The sequence below is a fragment of the Alosa pseudoharengus genome, unplaced genomic scaffold (assembly GCF_046254945.1).
Source record: "Alosa pseudoharengus isolate Yale_2024_CS ecotype anadromous, Long Island Sound unplaced genomic scaffold, YU_APseudo_1.1 YU_APseudo_1.1_scf_12, whole genome shotgun sequence".
Classification (NCBI taxonomy): Eukaryota; Metazoa; Chordata; class Actinopteri; order Clupeiformes; family Clupeidae; genus Alosa; species Alosa pseudoharengus.
In genome coordinates this window covers 37,799,662-37,816,390 of record NW_027468587.1, presented here as the reverse complement: position 1 = coordinate 37,816,390, position 16,729 = coordinate 37,799,662, and the positions used below count along the sequence as shown (strand labels likewise).

At 40.2% G+C, this 16,729-nt stretch overlaps 1 long non-coding RNA gene across 1 annotated transcript in view; it reads right to left on the bottom strand.

Moving 5' to 3' along the window:
- Positions 1-1,753: 1,753 nt before the first annotated feature.
- LOC143119592 (uncharacterized) overlaps positions 1,754-16,729 on the bottom strand; it is a 29,231-nt gene continuing 14,255 nt past the window's right edge. The window contains exon 3 of the long non-coding RNA XR_012986304.1: positions 1,754-7,338. This is a non-coding gene — a long non-coding RNA (uncharacterized LOC143119592). The remainder of the gene's footprint in view (positions 7,339-16,729) is intronic.

Here is a 16,729-nt window from a genome sequence, read left to right as displayed (position 1 = left end):
CACTGACACATAGATTCAAGAGGACCATAGTCGTTTGGTGATAGAGCTAAGTAAATTTGTGTGTCATCTGCATAGCTATGGTATCAAATTATTTTGAATGATTTGTCCAAGTGGGAGCATATAGAGGTTGAATAATAGTGGCCCCAAGATCGACCCCTGGGGAACACCACAGGTCAAGGACGTTGGTGTTGAGGTACAGTTTCCGATGGCAACAAAGAAGCTCCTTTCTTGTAGATATGATTTTAGCCAGCTGATAACTATGCCTGTAAATCCAACCCAGTGTTCTAGTCTGTGTAGTAAAATATTGTGATCAACAGTGTCAAATGCTTAATGCATCAATACTTCCCATGAAAGTCAAAGCTATCCACCTCCTTCTGATATGCTGCATGGTCGTTGTTAGTGATGTAGCCCACTAATGCAGAGTCATCAGAAAACTTCTGTAAGTGACAGGAGGCACTGCTATGTCTGCAGTCAGAAGTAACTGTACCCTGTAGTGCCCCTATGTTAGTGGTAGGGTTGGGTATCGTTTGGGTTTTATCCGATACCGGTGCTAAATCGATACTTTTAAAACGGTGCCGGTACCGAAACGGTGCCTGAACCGGTACTTTGTTTTTAAATTAAAATGGTCTTCAAAGTGGGGGCCGCGAGGGGGTGCCAGGGGGGCCTCAGCAAGTTGGAAGGAAAAACAAAAGCAACAAATAAATACATTTGAAAAATGTAAAATATACCTATTACTATGAGGGTTGTTATACAATGCCATTATAATAATGTGAGGCATATCTGAACATTATATTTCCCATGAATACTATTCCCATGATACTATTAACTGGGAATAATAGTAGAGTGATAGCTCTCATATTCAGTAGCAGAAAGCCCCAAATACAATTTTTACACACTGTATGCTCCATCGCGAAATGCTTGTGGCTAAAATAATTATTAGGATTAGCTTAATGTATTTTTACATTTGCCGTAGTATTGTCAATGGGTTTAATAACACATCAAGGGGGTCCTTGGCCAGAACCTAGTGGTATTTGGGGGGCCTTGTCGTGGAAAAGTTTGGGAACCCCTGGTCTAAAGCATGATTTTTATTTATTTTTTTACTGATAAAACAAATTTGAACATGAAATTGAACTGTTATATATTCAATTTACTATCAATATCTCATTGCTCCTACGAATAATACATTTAAATGTTAAAACAGCTTGCCATGCATGCACACACAATGTTAAGCTCTGCTTTCAAGTTTACCCAGTGTAGGCTGTTTGCCATAAGGTATGTTAAAAACCGCTTGCCATAAAACTGCCAGGTCATGGACAACGGCATTTGCAAGCAAGCTAATCTTCATGTCTAAATGTCATGTCTTCTTAACCCATAACACGCAATAGTTTTGAACATGTTAGGCTACATGTCGATGTTGAAGTGTTTAGATTCCCAGCGCAAGCCTAGACAATTTAACCGCAACTATGGCTTTGCGCCAACATCAGTCAGCTGAGTTTAATTAGCGATAATGTACGGAGATGGTTTCGTAGCCTCTTTGACAACTCAGTGACATCAGGTATGTAACCTACATCAGGGGTCTCCAACCTTTTTTGGGAATGAGGGCTACCCGAAGACCCGAAATCATATGGAGGGCTACTCATTTCAAACAAACAGGCCCTCACCCCTTTTTTGCGAGGGCAGTCCTAAATAATAGGCCTATGTGATTTTTACTTTTAAATTATCAATATTGTATAGGCCTATAAGTCTTTATATATTAAGCAACTGTATTTTCATCTGATTCTTCAATACTTTAATATCAATATGCAACACTACCAACATTTTTTATCAGTTTGTTCATTTCAAAGTTTGCATGGGGAATCTAATCTTAATTTTTTCACAAAAAAAACAACAATCTTTTTGTGCAATTAAAAAGATGGGGGCGCCTCGTAGCCTTTCCGCGGACTACCTGGTGCCCGCGGGCACCGTGTTGGAGACCACTGACCTACATATTTACGTTTTTGCCAGCTAACTTCTAACATGATCTTCATATTCATTGTGATGCTATATGGGCCTCAAGCACATGCAAGAATATCATGCCATTATGTTTAGAACACACCGTGAAATAAAGTATTCACCTTACAACTTTGCTGATAACATTTCAAATAAATGCCAGTTACCACATTAGCAAGGATATTGTGTGTAAGGTATACTGTTGATGTTGTTTCATAGTCTTTTTCTTGTGTGTAGTTAGGCCCACTGCTAAATTTTGACAGGAGCTCGCGATATCGCTTTAAAGTACTTGGGCTCACACAAGTTGTCAAACACTGTCCACTCCCTATGTGGTGCACCCCTCTGGTTTATACATCCAGTGTTTATGTTAGCTAACTGTATCTGTATGTGTTGCTATCAGAGCAAGACGTTAGAGATGGCACATGACATGCAGTGATGCCTCGTATAAAAATAAATAAATAAAACCGCTATTTAAGCACCGAAATGAGGCACCGAAATCCACGTTGTTATTCGATGCAGTTACTACCGTTTGCGTCGGCACCGGTGCCATATTAGAACCGTGTTTCGGTGCCCAACCCTAGTTAGTGGTGATGATCTCAGACTTGGTGTCATCACATCCCTGAACCTTTAATAGGCCCAGATCTGCACCAAATGCGCTTTGTATTTCATTCAGTCTTTTCACCAGGCCCACGGCCACATTACGGCCTAACAGGTTGCTGCCATTAGCTGTTGATTACATGGATGGTGAATTTGTAATACTGGCCCACATATTTCACCATAGTATTGAAAAGTCCAATGCAATCAAGTTTACCTCCGGGGCTGTCGAGGGCTGTGTTATCCCTGGCTAATGCAGACTGATGTTTGAGCTTACGGTAAGTGTCCTCGGATATCACACCGGTGTCAGTCTTGAAAGTCACTGGAGTGTTGCTAATGTCAAGTCAAGTCAAGTTTATTTATATAGCGCATTTCATGCACAGAGGTCAATCAATGTGCTTTACATAAACAAAAGCAAACAGTAATAACAAATAAAAGCATAAAAGGGCAATAGTAAAAGAATAGTTTAAAAGGTAAAGATCATAATAATAAAAAAGTCAAGTCAAGTCAGATTTATTTGTATAGCGCATTTAACATGCACAGAGTGCAACCCAAAGCGCTTCACATATAAGACATTGTCATTGACACAGACTAACAAAGACAATAGATGCCGGACGGAGCGGCGTAGTCGCCAGTGTACCCATGACACCAAGACATACATTTAAGAAATAACAAACACAAAAGATGCCGGACGGAGCGGCGTAGTCGCCAGCGTACCCGTGACACCAAGACATACAAGACATACAAGAAACAAATTAATAAATAAAATAAATACAAATTAAAAATAAAATTAGTCCAATTTCCAAACGGCTGAAAATGTCCAAGGGGCAAAGATGACCCGCGTGACAATTGCGCACAGCTGTGTCTTCACGATGCAACACCAAAAGTTCTTAATAACTGAACAACCCGGAGAATCCACTGGCAGTCTGGAGAGCACTGGAAGGACAAGACAGTCCGAATTTCTGATGGGCGACCCTGCTGATTATCAGCTCGGTGGTCCTAGACAGTGACCGTTTGTTGTTTCATGGTTGACGCGGTCATCAGAGTTTCTTAGCACTCAATCCAGACTCCAGGCACCGGTAGATGCTAGCATAGCAGCTCGCATGTCAGTCGCAGCTCGATGGTCGTGGCAGCTGCAGATCTCTTGCAGATTGAGGCACCCTTGCTGAGCAATCCCTCCGTCCAGACATTGGATGTGCAGCGTCACGGATGGATGAGGGACTTCAGAGACATAAGGCAGGCTAGCCAAGGCGCTCATCAGCCCAATGGAAGCTGGTTAACGTTAACGTTAACTTGACGTTGATGGTGTCAGCCGAGTTTGTTAATCAGAAAAAAGGACTAAGAATAATACAAAAACGATCGAAAATAACATAAATAAAGAGTGATTACATTTAACTTGAAAAATAAATAAAAAAATTAACAGAACATTACATAAAATTACAAACATTACATAAATACAAACAAAAACATGATGCCAGACGGAGCGGCGTGTCTCGCCAGCGTCCCCGTAACCTAGCCACACAAATAAATGAATTAAAAACGCACAAGGTAAAATAATTTAAAAAGACTCAATGTAGAATAATTTTCAAGGCAGATTCAGAATTTGTAACTCAGTGCAGTTAGCAGAAAGCATCTAAAAAAGCTGCTTCACCATGTTTAGTTCAAACAGCAGTCCTGAGACCTGAGAGGTCTGGAGGGTGTGTACTGCTGAAGCATGTCTGAAAGGTATTTAGGTCGTGCTCCATTTAGTGATTTATAAACAAGCAGTAGTGCTTTAAAGTCAATTCTTGTGACTTACTGGATGCCAGTGAAGGGACTTAACCTGTTGAGGAGTACGGTCACAAATATGTGATCAGATGCAGCTGGGCCCCTGGGAGTACGATCACAAATATGTGATTAGAACATTTTCGAAAAAGGTTCTATAACATGACGCAACAATTACCCTCAGGGACTTTTCTGCCATTAAACAATTTTAAGAACACTGAAACTATAGAACGTTCGCGTAAAATTCTAGAAGGAGCCAGGAAAATAATTCACTCTCTGGGGAACGGCATTGTCTTAAAGAATTCACTCCTCAACAGGTTAAGAATTGGAGTAATGTGGTCAGTTCTTTTCATTTTGGTGAGAACCCTAGCTGCTGCAGTTTGTATCACCTGAAGCTGTTTGATAGTCTTTTTAGGAAGGCCTGTGAAAAGTCAATTGCAGTAATCAATCCTGCTGGAGATAAATACATGAATGAGTTTTTCTAAGACATGTTTTGACATCAGCTCTCTAAGTTTGGCAATATTTTTGAGGTGGTAAAAAGCTGATTTAGTTATCGCTTTCATGTGGCTGTTGAAATTTAGATCTCTGTCAATTAACTTAATACACCAAGATGTTTAACAGTATCCTTTGCTTTCAACCCTTTTGTGTCAAGGACAGTGGCAACCCTAAGTCTTTCTTCCTTTTTACCAAATATAATTACTTCAGTTTTTTCTTTGTTCAGCTGAAGAAAAATTTGAGACATCCAGGTTTGTTCTTGTTCTACACACTGACACAGAGATTCAAGGGGACCATAGTCGTTTGGTGACAGAGCTAAGTAAATTTGTGTGTCATCTGCATAGCTATGATATGAAATCAAATTATTTTGGATGATTTGTCCAAGTGGGAGCATATAGAGGTTGAATAATAGTGGCCCCAAGATCGACCCGTGGGGAACACCACAGGTCACGGGCGTTGGGTGTTGACATACAGTTTCCAATGGCAACAAAGAAACTCCTTTCTTGTAGATATGATTTCAACCAGTTGATAACTATGCCTGTAAATCCAACCCAGTGTTGTAGTCTGTGTAATAAAATATTGTGATCAACAGTGTCAAATGCTGCACTAAGGTCCAGTACTAGGACCAATGTTTTACCTGAATTTGTATTGAGGCGTATGTCATTGAGAGCTGTTTCAGTGCTGTGATTTGCCCGAAAACCCGACTGAAAGTAATCAAAATACCCATTTGATGTAAGGAAGGTGGTTAGTTGATTAAAGACTACTTTTTCAATAATTTTGCCAATAAAAGGTAGATTGGATATGGGCCTGTAATTGTTTAGCATGGAGGCATCCAGGTTATTCTTCTTGAGAAGTGGCTTTACAACAGCTGTTTTCAGTGACTTAGGAAAAATGCCAGAAAGCAGTGATAAATTTACCATGTGAAGGACATCTGCTGCTATAAGGTGAAAAACAGTTTTAAAGAAATTGGTTGGCAAAATGTATAAGCCACATGTGGAAGAGCTGAGATTCTGTACCGTTTTTTCAAGTCTGTCGTGGTCTATCAGAACTCAAGTTAAGTTTCCCTCTATTTGTAGCTGGAAGTTCCGGATGTTGAATTAGTAATTGAGCAGATACAGTATGTTGAGTCTGATTTAGTCAATTTTACCTTTGAAAAAAGATGAAAACTCATTGCATTTATTAGTTGAGAGAAGTTCAGGCGCTAATTGAGCCACCGCTCAACGTGGAGACATTGTACACAAAACAGTTTACAGCGCATTACTAGTTAAATTTTAAACGATAGTTCTCATCCATTGCACACAGAGTTTCAGCTTCTTCCCTTTGGGCGTAGGTTTACAATGCCTAGGTGTAGAACAAAAAAATATATATATTATATATATATGAACCTTTATCTATGTTTTTACAACCTAAACAATTTTTGGGGGGCTTTTATGTCTTTAATGCGACAGGATAGTGGAGAATGACAGGAAGATAGATAGATAGATAGATAGATAGATAGATAGATACTTTATTGATCCCCAAGGGGAAATTCAGGAAGTGAGTGGGAGAGAGAGTCGGGGTGGGATCCGGAAAGGACCGTTTACCGTTTTGTTTTATTTTCTTTTTATTATTCATATTTTAGTTCACATCAATGGCTGCCTTGCACTACTCCACTTGTACACTAGCACACTTTGCAACTTGTTGTTGTTGTTGTCCTGAAAACACTTCTGAACACACTTCTGCTGCTCTTACATAACTTGCACCACTATGCCACTTGCATACTTAGGTCAAACAGAACTACCTCAGCCATTTATTGGCCTGACTTTTGCAATATTATATTGACTGTCTACTGTATGCACAATTGCACAATTTGAACCCAAATTTTGCTGCTCTTATTTCTTCATTGTTTGTGCCTTCTTATTTACTTTTTATATTGTACTTGAATGTTATGTTTGTCTGTGGACCTAATTGGTAAAATATGTCTTGTCTCCACCGTGGGATAGTGGGAAACGTAATTTCGATCTCTTTGTATGTCTTGACATGTGAAGAAATTGACAATAAAGCAGACTTTGACTTTGAATATCAAAGAATAGTGTGGACCTGTAAGAACTTTTTAATTCTAATAAGAACTTTTTAATTTGCCTTTTTATTTCTTTCTTAAGTTGATGATGTGTGATATGTGCTTCTTTGTTTATGTGTGTATGAGGACTCTACTGCAAACAAAATCTACCTCTGGGTACAAATAAAGTAACTTGAACTTGTCATCCATGATGGTAATGGTGACGTGGTAGTCTCATACTTATAATTATTATCATTGTAGGTTGTCAGCGTAAGAGGAGAGTCCATAATGTGAAGAGTCCAGCAGTGATGGCTGCACCAGCACCCATGCCAAGGAGGATGGTCCTCCAATAGAGCCACTGATTCTGCTTTTTCTCAGCCTCTATCATCCTCTGTTTCATTTCTTGAATCTTCTGCACTGTTCCAGCTATTCGTTGCTCTCTGTGCCTCTTCCGAAGACTGCAAAGCACACCGGAGAATCAATAGTTAACTTTTAATTTCCACAAGGCTAGAGGTTAACTCTTTTTTCAGAAAACATGACAGATTATGATAACATTTTGTCCTAAAATGTCTAGTTCAATCATTGGCAAGTCATGAGTTCATATGTTTGTGCCCATTTTATGTTGCAACCTAATTTTGCTTGTAGATCAAGTTGACAGACCTTATGTGCATGAGAAATAAAGGAAGTGTTCAGAAAGTGTTGCCATACTCTATAGGTACAGAAGACTATACAAATTGTGATGCATAATAAATCAAATGACAATTTCGCACAAATGTATGAAAGTCTTTGTACCATTAGTAACAATGTTGTGAATAACACTGTATTATATTGTGAGTAGCACTGTGTGAATGTATTGTATTTTGAATAGCACCAAACTGTGTCCCGATCTGGCAAAATGATTCAGAAGTCGCAGGTTTCAAGGAGATACAGGCCAATTACACTAAGAACCACTGAAATATAGACTTCATTCTTTATCTCATATTCAATTCATATGTAAAAAAATACAGTGTTGGTGTACCAAGTACAATGAAATTGAAATGCTTCTCTAGACAAGACAGTGTTGCATTAGAAGTGCAACATTACAATAAAAGACACATTTAGCACAAAAAACTATATAATAGAGAAATATCAATATGAAATGCATGCGTGTGGTGAACAGTCCTATGGCATTAGGATAGAGACTATCCCTGAATCTTATTGTGTCTGAGAAAGGAGAACTCTAGAAGGGTGAGAAAGGAGACTCTAGAAGGGTGGCGAGAGTCAATATATTTCTCTACTACACCCCCCCCCCCCCCCCGTCCCTCATCTTTTTAACAGTGTCTGTCATCTGTTTGTTTACATGTTAGCTCTCTCCCCATGAAATGGAGATTATTGCTATATAGGTTTGGTCAAAGTTGTTTTTCTAGTTATTATTATTAGGCTAACTCCAATGCCGACGCTCATAACTGCATGACGGCCCTGTAACACACACCAACGTAATAAAAATCTGCACATTTTAAACGTAATAATTTCCCACCAACTTAATACTTTTGCCTACTGCCAACGTAATAACCAAATTTCCCACCAACGTTTGCAGGAAGTTATTATGTTGGTGGGAAGTTAAAAAAGTTATTACATTAAAGATGCTCTAAGTGATGCTGGGCAACGTCACTTCTGTTGACTTTCAAACAAAACAGAGAGCTAGCTCGCTACTTCCTCCCCCTCCCTCCCGTGCTGCTCCCGTGCAATTGAAACTCTCCTAAACGCGCATCTCGTCTGTGATTTGCTGGAACAGTTTGTTATGTTTTTATGGGCTAGGTTTGCCCAGGTTGTTTTTGTTGCCGTTTTTGGAGCCTAGGCCGTCCACAGAGATCGTGTTTTTTTACAGTGTATTCAGGACACAGACAGCTAGCGATTGGTTAGGTGATGTTTGCATTAAGTGACATAAAATGTGTTAGCCTAATAAACGCATCGTTTAGAGCACCTTTAACTTTCTACCAATGTAATAAATCACTGATTTAGTGATATTATATCTGTTTTATCAGTTGTAAGTGTATAGTTGTCAACAATTGTCACCATGTAAACCATCTCATGACCATAAAACATGGAACCCCTCCCCCTTTACTTATACCTTTACTTATTATTCATCACCTTTACCAGGAGCCAAGCAAAGCTGCATAGACACCCCTTGTGTTTTTAGGGGTCCAAGTAGAAAAGCTACAGGTTCTGCTTTGTTCAGATTTTTAACCCATTCATGAAATTATGTTTCTGCAGCAAAACCGTATCTGCAGCCATAACCGTAACAGGTACAGACACCAAATGTTCACCTTAAGTCTCAAATCAGTGCATGATCTCACAAAGAAGAAATGACCGAATTCCGTCCATAGGGACGCTATAATAAGCAAATTTAAGTTTTTGCTCGTATTTCAGGAACGGTTTAGAATGGACAATGGACTAGTTGCACGAAAGGCTCTCGGTGAGCTAGTTTGTTTCCTGTGAAGCCAGGTATGTTTGAACCTGCCACTAATCTGAATGTAATTACCGTCACATCCTTCTTTATCGTAACGTGCTGATTCACTTTGTGCCACACCCAACCGGGTCCGTGTAGACACTAATTACAATTGAGAATAGCAGCAGGTTCAAACACACCTGGCTCCACAGGAAACAAAGGTGCTCACCAAGAGCCTTTCGTGCAACTAGTCCATTGGACAAATTTCCCACCATTTTCAAAAATCTCAAAAGTGAAACTATTCTATCTCCTCCTAGACCCTTCTTCCAATTCCCACGAAATTCGGTACATGTCATCTACAGACAAAGCCTATTAGCTTTTTCCGATTTTTGGTTCGTCACTCCATTTGAGAGTCAATTAATCAACTTTTAGGACATGGCCTATAATGATTCTATTACCTATATTGTATCTTCGTACACATAATCAACACAACATTCTTTTGCACACTGAATTTCATGAAATTCTGTCCATAGAGAGCGCTACATTAGTGTCTGCAGCCATAACCATATTAGGAACAGACAGTACATTTTTTTTAGGTCCCAAATCAATGCATGATCTCACAAAACAGAAATTACCCAGTTCTTTTCATAGAGGGCACTATAATAAGCAAATTTACATTTTTGCTCATATCTCCAGAACCGTATGGAATTTGTGACAAAAAAAACCCATTTCCATCCTTCACATTTCCCCGCCATTTTCCGAAAACTCAAAAGTGAAACCAAGGGCGTCAGTTTGTTTTTAGAAGTGGTGGGGACAATAACCATAAGCTTGAGTGTGGTTTGAAAAGTGCGGGGTACCCTTATGTAAGCTATTCATCCATTCAACGCTGCATTACAATATGCTCAACAGTAGTGTTGCGCCGGTTAAGGTTTTTTAACATCCGCACCCACCCGACCCGTCAGGAGAGTCGATCTGCACCCACTCGACCCTCAAAAATATGCACTGATTAACTACCCGAACTGACAAAAAAAACCAATGAGCCTTTAGCCTAGGCTATCCTTTGCAGTTCATATTGAGGTAGAGACAATGCTTTCTTATTAACTAAACACTAAAACAAGAAGAATTTGCACTGTAGGATATGCTTCAACAAAAGGCCTTTTCACACAGAGATCACGCTAAATTTGCAGGAATAGGAGACGTCTTTTTGCCGCAACGTGTGTCTGAAAACGAGGGGAAAATTTGCAGGCCTGCTGATCTGTTCACATGATGCGACATTTTGGGGAGCCAGGAGGCAGGATCAGCTATTAATGTGATGTGCAACAGGGGCGTGTAGAGTGATAGTCGTAGGCCTTATTATGCGTGGGCCTTCAGATGCAGCAGGTGTGTGATTTCCAAAACCATGACGGGAGAACCGACTGCACTTTGGTTAGCTTGCACTTGCTTTGCTGTTGCTTAGAATGTTTCTTGCGATAGATGTCTTCAAACAATAAAAAGTAATTTGGAAGGGAAATTGAAGAGAAGAGTTGCCCCCTGCGTTGGCCGTGATTCCCCTTTGAAAATCAGAGGTTCACAGGCTACTGTGGCCTTGGTCAGTGGCGCACCGCCAGCCGTAATCCTGTAGCCTACGCACTGTGCGTACAATTTATTCATGAAATCATTCAATATTACAACAATAAAAATAGCTTGTGTGCTGTCTTAATTGAAACATGCTTCACGCACAAATGATAGCCTAGGGCAAAGAGAATGGACATCTCAACATAAGGATACATTAGAAGATGATGATTGGTGTAGACTTTGTCACACGACGTGATAAGCAGTTCTGGCACTTAAAAACGCAACGTTCCATTCAGTCATAAATCATTCAAACTTAGGCCTAGTGCTCGTCATGAAAAGAAAACAGCAGCTTAATATTTTTTCAGGTGTTTAACAGTAGGCCTAGGCGCACTGTTAGCAGTTATGCTGTAGGCAGTGCGATTATTAGGCATTGCCTCCTGTCACTCTGTTTGGAACATCGCAGTTCGGGTTGATAAGATTCAGTTAATGCGAGTATGGGTCATCTCAAAGTTTGGGACAACCAAACAGCAGAGTAGGCAAAGCAAATCCTAATTGTTAGGTTACCAATAGCTGTCTTTTCTCTAGGCCTAGGCCTATCGGAAATTGCGACATAAGCTCATTGGTTTCTTTTTTCTTTTCTGTCTTGTTCGCGATAATGCATTTAAATCAATGTACATAAGAGCCGATATGGCCAGATCTGCTGCTCTGTAAAGGTATTTCTGTCCCACCCAAATTTGCTGAAATACTTGCGAAGTAGCCTATTCATCACATGTATCACCGAAAGAGTTTTTTCTCAGCTTTTAAACGATGTTAGTGTTAGTTGTTGTGGTAAACGGTTCGCGAGAAAAGTAGCCTAACTTTAATTTAATCATATTTTCTGCGCCCGTCTCCCTATTCATCTTGGCTTCGCGAACTTTCCCTCAACACATGACAAACCATATATCAGAATAAACAGCAGACCTTACCGAACACAAAGGTGTAATTAAAGTTTAAAGTTTTAATTAAATTTTAAAGCACTCCCCTGTACAGTTAGCCATTCCAGAGTAATCCGGATTTAAATTTGCAGCATAGCATGTCTCCAATTTTGGGGTTCACAATGTGTTTCAATTGTTCAATAGGCCTACATGATTTTATAACAGGCCAAATACAAAATAAATGTTACAAATATCGCCTAGATATCTGTAAACATTACAATCAGAGGATATAGCCTACATATAGGGCAGACCGACGCTCATGAGTTCATGCTTTGTTTTATCGCTGGATTGCAACCGATTGCATTCCGAGCTACAGTCAACTCTAGCAGGCATTAAATGACTGGAGGGTCGGGTGGGTGCGGATCGACACTCCTGACGGGTCGGGTGGGTGCGGATGTTAAAAAACCTTAACTGCGCATTGTGCGCGCCTATCGCATGGTTTAGACTCGATGATTTCGGTATGTGGGGATTTTTTCGGTCGCAATTGGTTTGCACATTTTTATAAGTGGTGGGGACAAAATTCAAATTATAAATAGTGGTGGGGACATATCCCCCCCCGTCCCCTCGTAATCTACGCGTATGAGTGAAACTAATCTATCTCCTCCTTGACCGTTGATCCAATTCCTACGAAATTCGGACATCTTCAGACCAAGCTGAATAGGTTGGCGTTTTACAATTTTTTGATTCATCACTCCATCTGAAAGTTACACATCAATCCAGTTTTGGGACATGGCCTATAATGATTATATTACCTATATCAGGGGTCCCCAACCTTTTATGTACCATGGACCGGTTTGATTCCTATTTTTTTTTTCACGTACCGGCGGGGGGGGTGGGGTTCGGGGGTTCCATGTTCCATATGTGTTGTGCATGCATTACTTGAAAAGAATTAGCTCCATTTATGTACTTGAAGAAGTGAAAATTAAACAACTTGAAGCTACATCTATAAGTGTGAACATGCTAAAATATGGGAACAAAACATGGGAACTAAACGTGCATTACGAATATAATCAGTGGGAGCCCTGCTTGTTTCCCTGCAACAAGAAGCTTCCATCTGGTGATGGAAGACAGTGATACCCTCAGTGTGTTTGAAATGTCCAGTCGATTGCGCAATTTGGTCTTAGTTGCAGTCATTGCCGAAAACCCGGCCTCGCATAGATACGTGGTGGGAAACGTTTTCAGCGCTTTTACGGCTATCTCGGGATATTCTGCTTTGGTTTTGATCCAAAAACCCGCCAGAGAGGTTTCCTTATACACACTCTTAAGACACAATTTCGATCAACTGCTCTTCCTCCTGCGCTGACAAGTTAGGACTCGGGATATTGACAAATGGGTTGCGGACCCACTCATTGGTTTGCCGTGGATCTTTGGAGGATGGGAAGTAACGCTCAAACTCATTTGAAAGCGCAACAAGGTGATCGCGCACCAGCTGCGAGAGAAAGGGCCCTGCCTCAGTCTCTCCCAAAACCCCCACTACTGTTTGGAACATATCAAATACACCCCGGGCCACTCGTCGTCCCCACAAATCAAGCTTGGCTTTAAATGCAGCTACTTTATCTGCCAGTTTAAAGACAGTCGTCATTCAGTCAGTCGTTTTGACACCTCCTTTGTCCTCATAACTAAAATGTGCAGCTAACGGTGACTTTTTTTCTGTAAGAAATCTCTGCAGCGGCTCTCGCAACTCAAACACTCTGGCCAGTGACCTGCTAAAGATGCTTGTTTTTTGTTGTTCATTCTAGCAGTTTAGCTAACTTTGTGTGACACTACCGTTCGCCAAGAACTGATCAAGTGAAGTGAGCTGTCCTGAGGCTGCGCAGCGCTGAAGGCAATACTGTATGTAAAAGTGTTGAAGGCGGGACAGACAGACGTAAGAAAATAGACCTTGCAAAATGCAAACATGCGTGCAATCAAACAACTGCCTAGGCCTATGCCATGTAAAAACGTGACATTATTGCGAATTAAATTTAGTTTAGTTTGCATGCATTTTTTTTTTAAACTCATGAGTACCACTGACCTATATTATATCTTGGTACTTACTTGGTACACATAATAAATACTACATCTTCTGGATGCACACAAAATTTCAAACAATTCGGTAAATAGGGGGCACTACAGCCCCCACCTTCATTCTACTAAAGCGCACTTCTTACCACTGCTTGGACCCCGACAATCACCGCTTGCGGTCATATTTTGTTATTATTTCACTTAAATAAATGCCATAATTGAGTTTGTAGCAGCCCTAGAACCGTATAGTAAACAGATTTTAAATGTAGTATAGGGACAGAGACTGTTTATAGGGACAGGTCCCAGACTCTTTATGCAAAGTTGATTAGGCATCCATTGTGTTTTTGCCTTACATACAGTAGTTCAACACCTTTAGTGTGGGCCAAGCAGATTACTGCACAGGATATCATTGTCTTTCTACCTTTAGTTATTTTCATCATCTTTTTTTCTGGGGGCCAAGCAGCTGTGAATGCACTCATTGTGTTACTGGGGGCCAAGCAGCAAAGCTGCAGTGTTTCTACTCTTCTGTTTTATTAATAAATTGAGGTGCCCCAATTTAAAGAAGTAATGGACAAGGCAGAGGCAGAGTTCCCAGCAGAGTGGAGGTTCCTCCACCGAGTCCATTAATTCTGTATATTGGGACACCTTGAAGGCCACCATTTCACTTATTCTCCAGTTGGCACTGTGTACACTGTGGGTAGCTTGTTTAGGGTTAATTCCATTGTTGTGAAGCCTGCTTCCAGGTTAAATCTCTGGTTGTTATATAGTTACCATTCAAAACAGCATTGATATGGAATGGTGATTAACATTTTTACCACTTCATAGACCCTACCAGCCAATCAGAAAATATTATTTCTTCTGGATGATGAATCATAACACTATAATGACATTTGCTATCGATATAATCACTTTCTTACATACTTTACTTGAGACAAGTAATAACAATAACAAAATCCATGTGTCCATGTAGCTTGGCTTGGCTCCTGGTAAAGGTGATGAATAATAAGTAGAGGTATAAGTAAGTGGTAAATGTGAGGGGGTCCATGTTTTATGGTCATGAGATGGTTTACATGGTGACAATTGTTGACAACTATACACTTACAACTGATAAAACAGATATAATATCACTAAATCAGTGATTTATTACATTGATGGGAAGTTAATGTTATAACGCTTTGAACTTCCCAACAACGTAATAACGTCCTTCAAACGTTGGTGGGAAATGTTGTTATTACGTTGGCAGAAAGAACAACAGAACAGAAACAACAGAACAACAGAAAGCAGCGCCCATCTTCTGTCTGACTCAGGTGAAACATTGCTTATAAGCCTACCTGCAATGGGCTATCACTTCACTGCTTGACACTAATGGAGAGAACCTTTCAGAAATTATGTTTTGTGCGAATGGGTTAGCAAAACCATAGTTTTGGCGAAAGGAGATGCAGATCATCCCCCTCATTCATTTGTTTGCACAATAACCCATGTTCTGCGTTCACTCCAGCAAGAGTAAAATAAATGTTTAAATGCAGTGTCCTCACCATAAATTTGCTACGACATTTACCTCGTGGTTTATGCCCATTAAACTTTTAACTTACAACAGCCTAATTTCGAGTAGACTAGGTGTGACCCATGTCTGTATTACTGGGCTATTAATGCATGATAAGCCTAATAGCCTATATATTTTGTAAGGAAATGTAAAAGACAGATAACACAGAACTAGCTATGCTCAAATTCAAAATAAACTTTTGAAGCCTACCTCAATAAAACATAAAACACTGCAAAGGGAATATATTTGTGCTGCATATACCAGCTTAACTAGTGTCAATTCAAAGACCTGTTATTTCCATTCTTTTGGATTGGACTAGCCCGTCTCTATGCTGGTGTCATGGACAGCAAGAAGCCGCTTTGTTCGGTGTTTTAAATAACGTTTTTTGCTGCTTCTATCCACGTTATCTCCAGTGGTTCAGTTTCACATGCGCAGCACGCACTCACACTACCCCCTAACGTGTTGCCTCTTTATTTAATAACACTAAATTAATAAATATTTCCTAATCTGAAAATGTTTTTGTTTCTTTTTCTTTCGGTCCGTGGTTCCATAATACTATTCAATTGTGCAAATTACCCACGGACCAGCAATCTCCTTGTCCAGGAGGCTCTAATGCTGCAGATCATAGACAGAGAAAAATGGGAACTGCTCTGGGAACAGAACACAGTTGTATGTCCAGTGTATTTATGCGTCTGTCTACACAAAAAATGAGTGTAAGTGTCTTAAAAATATTTTTAAAATAGATATAAACCATTATTTTCTTGGGGGTGCTATTGGGGGTGCTATGGCTAATCCAAGGGAAGCTATAGCGCCCCCTAGCTCCCCCTGGCACCGCCCCTGCTCTCTTGTACCATGCTGTACAGCTGCCATACCAGAATATAATACACTCTGCGGATGGACTCCACACCTGTAGAAACTGGTGTAGTGGAAATTCAGGCTTTCCTCAGATGGCTGAAGAACTGAAGGCATTAGTCCCTTTCGGACCAAGTTACAGTAGTTACAGGAACTTAGTTAACAGTCCATTTCGAAATCAGTTCTACTAACTACTCTCCCCCAAAACCCATTTCCATTTTGACTGGCCAAGTGGCCATAGTAACTGGTAGGAGCACATAAGGAGTGACGTAAGCACAGCGACGGTGTTTATAGTGTCGTCACTTGCTACTGGCCTCGCCAAATGCGAGTAAATTAGCCTTCATTTTGGAATTATTTGAATGACCCTCACTGTCTACTGTCACTTCAAGCAAATCCTGATGCTGCACACGTTTTGCTTTTTTTTGCTGTGAAAAACAGATGTGATAGAGCAAGCAAGCATACTGGTTAACAGTAGCCTAACGTTAGTCATCAGA